We start from the raw sequence: 7765 nt of genomic DNA on the forward strand, positions 1-7765 counted from the left end.
CATGGAGTCCTCTCAAGCTGCAATGAGAAGGAGGCATATGTATTTAATCAACTCTGTGGCATATGGGTATACCATTGAAAATGTTCATTCAGGTCCTATAGCAAGAGACGTATAACTCGTACTTGTTAATTCAAGAGATTTCTCACAACAGTGAACCTCTTAGGAACGAGCAAACCAGATATATCTCAGAACTACCCACAAAATATAAAAAGGTTTTAGCAGTAATACAAAATTTTGACATAATAGTAAGGAAAAGAGGCTATACCAGCCTTGAGACATGCTCTTTTCTTAAGAAATCTAAGGGTTAGCTTTCTGGGCAGCCTATTAAATTGCCTGCCTACTGAATGGAGCTGGTGAATACTTTAATCATAGCAACAGTAAAAAGGCAAGATTTTCTTAAAAACATTTTGACTAGATATCTTTATGTAAAGGTAAAAGGAGAAAAATAGTGTGGAAATTTACCAAGCCCACGATCACATCTGTAATCTGTGTAAGTAGATTGGCATATGGAAAAGGTAATGAATTTGGAATCAGGTAACATGTATGTTTGGATCTTACTATAAGTTAGACATTGACCAACTATATGACCATAGATACTAGCCACTGAAGTCAAGATTCCCTTTGTAAGAGGTCTCTGATAAATTTGCACAACTTAAAGGGTGATGAGCCATTGGAATTTTGAATGTATCATTCCTTAGAGAATGAATTTATAACCATTTTTGTGTTATGGGACCCCTTTGACAGTCTGGTGAAGACTGACCTATTTCTTAGAATAATGTTCTTAGGAATACAAAATAAATGCTATTTAATATTTATCAAATAAAATTTTTTAAATAGTTAATGGACCCCAGGTTAAGAATATCTGCTACAGATAGGAATGTTCCTTATGGAAGATGAGTCACATTATTGGGTACTCTGTGGTTGACATGAACTGGTATAGAATTGAAACACTTCTCTGCTGGGAGTCCATCTTCTTTTACTTTTTTCCATTTTTTTGAACAAAGATCTCTTGTTGTTGTTTGTCCTTTTTTTCTTAAAGAAGACCATGACTTCAAGAAGGTGATATCATGACTTGCAAGTGGATTAGATTTAAGAGAGTCAGAACTGGGCAGTGTCACCTGTCTCATTCTGTCCTCCAAAGTTATCTGGGTCCAGTGGCAAGATATAGATCAGGACAACTAGAGATGGCCCTAGATGAAGTAGAAGACCTTGGTCTTTTTAATGTAATGTCTTTGCAGGGCTCAGTTTGATTTAGTCAACATGAATTCAGTAAATAAGGCTAGGTAAGAAGTGAGGCAAAGATGGTCTGTTTTATCTAGTTAAAAAAAATCAATATGGAATCCTTGGGGTTTCTGATCAAAACAGAAATAATTGCTGTTTACACTATGCTAAGATATGAGTAGTTCCTCAAAGCAACTTGGGCCAATAAATGTTGGCCAATAAATGAGAATCAGAGTGATTCCTTAAAAAAGGAAGGAAGAAAGGAAATAATGAAACCGACCTTGCATCATCAGTGGGGCAGCTAATACTACTTAGATTTTTGTTTTGACTTAACTTGTAAAAGTAATGTTATCTTTGCTTTATAGTATTTTTATTTATTTAAATATTTCCCACTTGCATTTTAATCTGATTCCATTGTATTTAAGAGTGTTTTGGGCTGCATGTAGCATATGGGCTTCATGTTTGACACCTCTGTCCCAGGGAACCATGAACAATGGATTCTTTTCTAGATTAAAAAAAAACCCCTGAATTTAGTGGAAAGATTCTTGACCCAAGCAGAGGAAAGTTTAGGGGTCAAGGAAACAGAACAGAGTCAGGAAGTAGATGAGCAAAACAAAAGTTGACCCTTCTGATCTCTCCCTATTTCATTTTGCTAGGGGTAGGATGGAATGTACAAGAATTGAATCTCAATCCCAGGGAATTTCTAAAAATGTATTGAATCGTACAAATTCCAAGTGAAATTGGCTTTCTGTAGGAGAAGGCAATTTGACTCTCTACCAATCCCAAATGCTTCCTACTGGTCAAACCCAATACAATATTATAAATCTGAGAAGACTCTACAAGCCTTTGGAGAAAGTGGGCCTCATCGAAAAGGGAAAGAAAGTTCCCTTGATTAAAGACTAAAGTTTGACTCTTTTTTGAGTGTTTTGTTGGGTTGCCTGAGTGTTTGCATGAGAGCCAAGGTAACCTTTTCTTTTTTGTGAATACCTGGACACTAAGCAAAATTATTAATGAACACTTACCTAATCCTTTTTAATAATATTTTCCCCAATTACATGTAAAGATAGTTTTCAATATTCATCCTTAATAGGACGTTGGATTCCAAATTGGCAAGCAATATGATATAGATTATACGTGTATAATCATTTTAAACATATTTCCATATTAGTTGTATTATGAAAGAACAAAGGGGAAAAGTCACAAAAAACAAAATAAAAATAAAAATAAAATAGTATGATTGCATCTGAATTCAGACTCCACAGTCCTTTCTCTGAATATGGATGGGATTTTCTTATTATGTGTCTTCTGGAATTTTCTTGTATCATTGTAGTACTGAGAAGAGCTAAGTCTATCTTAGTTGGTTGTCACACAATGTTACTGTTACTATGTGCAGTGTTCTCTTGCTTCTGCTCACTTCATTCAGCATCAATCTAATTACATAATTCTTTTAAAAATACTTTACACTCATAATGTCATTTAAGCCTTATGACAGCTCTGAGATGTAGGCATGATAGACATTGTCTACATATCAAATATGAGAAAATTGAGGTTCATAAAGAGTAACTAGTTAATCCTTATCAGAATGCTAGTAGGTGTCATAGGTAGAATTTGAACCTAGGTTTTCCAGATGCCAGTGAAAAATTTTATCCATTATAACAGGAGAAATCTGAGTAGGAGAAAGTCTGATGTTTCAAGAGGGGGGAAAAACCATGTGTATAGGCATGAGCTAAGCATGAGAAGCCTGCCCCCTTCCCCAAGACTGAAATTAATTGGCATAAATTCAGAGCTTTGGTATTGGGTTACAAGTTGCATAGATTTGAGAGATTACCTATGATGGAAATAACAAAGATATAAATGATGAAAAAAATAAAATCTGGCATGTGTACAGTTCCCCTGAGTGAGGTAAAAGAAGATGATAGTAAAGAAATATTGGATAAAACTATTACCTTTGCTGGCCATTGACCAGGATAAATGTGCCTCAGGGTTCATAAAGAAAGGGAGTTACTGGCTATCTGTATATATGAAATATTCAGAAATTGAGTGTTCTTAACTCAGAGCATTTTTGCATATTAAGAAAAATGATAAATAATAGCTAATTTTAACAGCATTCTACAATCATAGATTTATCATTTAAGTGATAATTGGCAGCAATAGTTTTCAGTCTTATTACCTTCAGTGACTCCTTCCACTTCTGAGAATTTATTTCCAGTTAAAGTTGTTTTATATTTGAAAATCTATGATCTCTTGGTTCATGAGCAAATCCAGGTTCCATCATCCTCCCTCCCATTTCCTATAACTTACCTACCCAGATACACTCAGGGCAATCCAAAGAAAGAAATTAAAGGGGTAGGAGTGAAGCTTGAGAGGGATGGAATCTCACCTCAAAACTATTTCTGTGATAAGATTTGAACTATAAATTCACAATGCTGCTTAAGGACAAAATTTCAGTTTCAAAGTTAGAGAAAAAAGATTGGGATTAAACTTAATTCCAATCATTTCTCACAAAAAAAGTTAGTCACATTTTGAAAAATAGACATGGAGCACAGTTGGCAGAACCATAGATAAAAATTTTGCTACCAGAGTAGCACCCAGACCATGAATAAAACAGGAAAGAAAATAAATGAGGACCTTATTCCAGTCTGCCCTCTGAGCAGCTTACTATTTTCCTATATTCTTACTAATCAGTTCCTAATGTTTCCTATATTCTTGTTAATTAATCAACAAGAATTCAATAAGTGAGTTCTTAGTTCTGCTATTTCTGTGTTGCAGAAAGACTCAAAATGCTACCATCCAAATGCTAAATCTAACACGTGGCAATAAAACCCCAATCACCCTGTCTTAGATACAACTCTTCTAGCTGATAAGGATGCCATCAGTTTGGGTTTCTTGATCTCATAAGAAATAAACACTATGGGCTGCAAAACTTCACATAAAGGGTTGAGGTGTGCATATGGAGAGACATAAACAGAGTCTAAAGGTTTCTCTTTTGATTTGAAAATTCTGATCCAGTATTTGGAATTCAAATCCAGACTTCCACATGAAACCTCTTTTTGACATTCCCTGATCTTCTTTCCCTTTATTGTTTTAAGTCAAATATATACTCAATTTCATTCAAGCATTAAAGTTCATCTAGATTTCTGAAATCTATATCCATTTTTATATCCATATTTTGATTTCCATTCAATCTAAATCCTTGCTTATATGGGAGTGACCCAAATAAGTCTCAGAACCAGACCACTAAGAACCACTTCTCAACATCAGATGTAGCCAGTGCAGAAAGATGAAATGAAATTTGACCTTCACATGATGACTCAATCTTCATGGCAAGAGGCATAGACATGGAACCCTAGGAAAGCAAGGATAGACACAGGGCCCCTTGCCTGGGAGAATATGATTCTATGCTCAGCTACATTATTTTGTAGGTTTTTGCAAGGCATTGGGGTTAAGTGCCCAAGGCCACACAGCTAGGTAATTATTAAGTGTCTAAGGGGTGGCTAGGTGGCTCAGTGGATAAAGCACCGGTCCTGGAGTCAGGAGTACCTGGTTCAAATCCGGTCTCAGACACTTAATAATTACCTAGCTGTGTGGCCTTGGGCAAGCCATTTAACCCAATTTGCCTTGCAAAAACCTAAGAAAAAAGTGTCTAAGGCCAGATTTCAACTCAGGTACTCCTGACTCCAGGGCCCATGCTCTATCACGTTGACTAGTTATTTTGTTGCCTAGTTAACTGGAAACATTTATATGTATTTATATGGAATTTAATGTGAAGTAAGACAATGCCCAGAAACAGAAAAAAGTTTACTAAAAACCAAAGTCTTTGATTAGAATCAAATGATAACACAGATTGGGCACATTCCAACATTGTCAAGCCTTTTGGTAGTGTGTTCCTAGGGGCAACAGATCATGAATATTTCTTTGTCTTTCCTTCTTGTGAAAGAATATAATATATACTTATTAAACTTCAAGCTATTGGGAAAATGGCCCATTATCCTTTAGTGGAGGGGAATGGGAGAGTCTGATCTGGGATTTACCTGACTTATAGTGCAGAGATAGGTCAAGGATTCTGATTCAAATTTAATTTGCAATGCAAATTAGCATCATGAATTTTCTATTTTATTTATCCATCTGAAAATGTAATATCTAATGTGGTATGGTACTGAAGATAAATTCTCTAGAGAATAACTTAGACATCCAGATAAATTTGATAATGTAGATCTGGCTATAAAAATCTTCACATATATTTATCAAGTCACCTCTCAAAGCTGAAAAGAAATAGAATACAAAGTGCCAAATGCCTCAAAAATAAATAAGAAAAAGACTGAAGATTCTGTATTTATAATTTAATTTGTATCTAAAGATGGAAATTATATTTCAAATTGAAGCAGTAAAGTAGAATTCACAATATTTCTTATGAATCCAAAGAGAGAGTATGGTTTGAATAAGAGAAATTTGCAGCCAAATTCTTGTGCTATGGTACACATTGGTAGGACTTTCTGTTCCCATAGACCTCCTTTTTTTGGAAACCATACTATTTAATTAATATCTATTTTTAAAGTGATACTTCCAATTCTTTACAGCTGTCCAAACATCTAGCTAGATTCATTACAATTTTCCACCCCAGAACTTTCTGTGGTGCACATAACTAATAATAATAATAATAATAATAATAATAATAATAATAATAATAATAGCTTTTATATAGTATCTACTATGTATCAGACATTGTGCTAATGCTTTATGACTATTATCTCATTTGAACCTCGCAACAATCTACCTCCTGACAGGCAGGTACTATTACTATCTTCATTTTGCAGTTGAGGAAACTGAAGCAAACAGAGATTAAATGACTTGTCCAAGATCATACAACTGATAAGTATTTGAAGTTGTAATTGAGCTCATCATCCTAACTCCAGGTCCACTGTGTTACCTAACTGTCTCAACTACAACTATAGATAGATCCATTTCCAGAAAGTGTGGTCTTCCTTATAAGTTTGGGGCATGTATGATCATAGATGCAGAGCTGAAAGAGGAAGACCATTTGGTCTGATGAAGAAATTAAATCCCAGAGAAGTTAAGTGAATTGCCCAGTCACATAGATGGCATGAGGAAGTCCTTTGATTGCAAGTAAAGTTTGCTTTCCAGTCATTTAGCTTGTATATGCCTTAGTTAGCTCCTAAGAAATCTGATAGAAGTTCCAGCAATGGAAGATCTCCAAGCTGACAAATCACAGATCCCTCTCATATTCCTATATTCTTCTGTTAAGGAGGAGGATTTGTTCTAATCATTTATTAACAAATATTATTAAGGACCTATTCTGTGCCAAGCATTATAATGTCCTTTGCCAGAAATCTGCCTGAGGAAGAAAGATAGTAGTAATACTGGTAGAGGAATTCACAGAGTGCAGAAATGTCCCTAAATATTACTCAAAGTCATGTAAAGGGAATTAGGTGGCATAGTGTTGATGTCTTGGAGCCAAGAAGACCTGACTTCAAATACTTATTAGTTATGTGATCTTGTGGAAGACACAACTTTTCTCACTGGTGAAATGAGGACAATCACAGCACCTATCTCAGTGTTGTAAAGAGATAACATGCAAAATACCTCATAAGCCTTAAAATATATAAATATTGACTATCAATATCGTTATGTAAATATTTTAGAAAACAAGGTATATGATGAAAATAAGTGATGAAAAATTAAAATCTAGCATATGCACAGTCTCACTGAGTGGGATAAAAGATGATAGCAAAGAGCTATTGGGCAATATAGTTAGCTTTGCCTGGCCATTGATCCAGGATAAATTGTATATAGGTTCTACATTCTATATTAGAAGATTAGGGCAGAGGGTGTAGAGAGAAAAGAGGATACATGAGGTTTCAGGGAAATTGGAATATTAGTCAGTTAATTGTGCTTGTAATGGAGCTTGAAGAATCTGGAGAAAGCCTGTCAAAGGACCAAAGCTGAACTAGGAAGGCTCCCAGTTCTGTAAAGTATCTGTCCTCATGGTTATTGGCTCCTCCACCTCCAGAAACTCCAATAAGTAAAAGCTACAGGCCAGATTCATCTTTCTTAGGGAAGCAGAGGCCTGCCTGTGTGGGGAAAAGATAATATGATTTTGTGATCTTCCCTTCCAATAACCTTTATCTTCTCTTGATTGAAGGTGCCAAAGCTCTCATTCCACAAATTCCCTGATGCTCATTCATACTGGTAAAATCATTATAATTAACAAATTAGGAACAGTGCTAGCTTTGGGGTAGTGAATAGATATTAAAAAAAAACAGCATCCTAGGTTTGCTTACTAGACTTGCTTTATTAGCTCTGTCATCTCTGGCTAATCACAACTTCTCTAAAGGCTTGTTTTTTTTCCATTTATAAAACAAGGATAATAATATTCATCTATAAAATAAGGATTTTATGGGGTTATAAATTTATGGGGCTGTCATAAATTTTGCTTAAAATTTTATTGATGCTTTTTAAAGCATGATTGTGACTTTTTAATAATTCTCCCTCTCATATAACTCCTACCTTATAACAAAGAGAAATG

This window comes from Macrotis lagotis, chromosome 1, assembly GCF_037893015.1.
Source record: "Macrotis lagotis isolate mMagLag1 chromosome 1, bilby.v1.9.chrom.fasta, whole genome shotgun sequence".
NCBI lineage: Eukaryota > Metazoa > Chordata > Mammalia > Peramelemorphia > Peramelidae > Macrotis > Macrotis lagotis.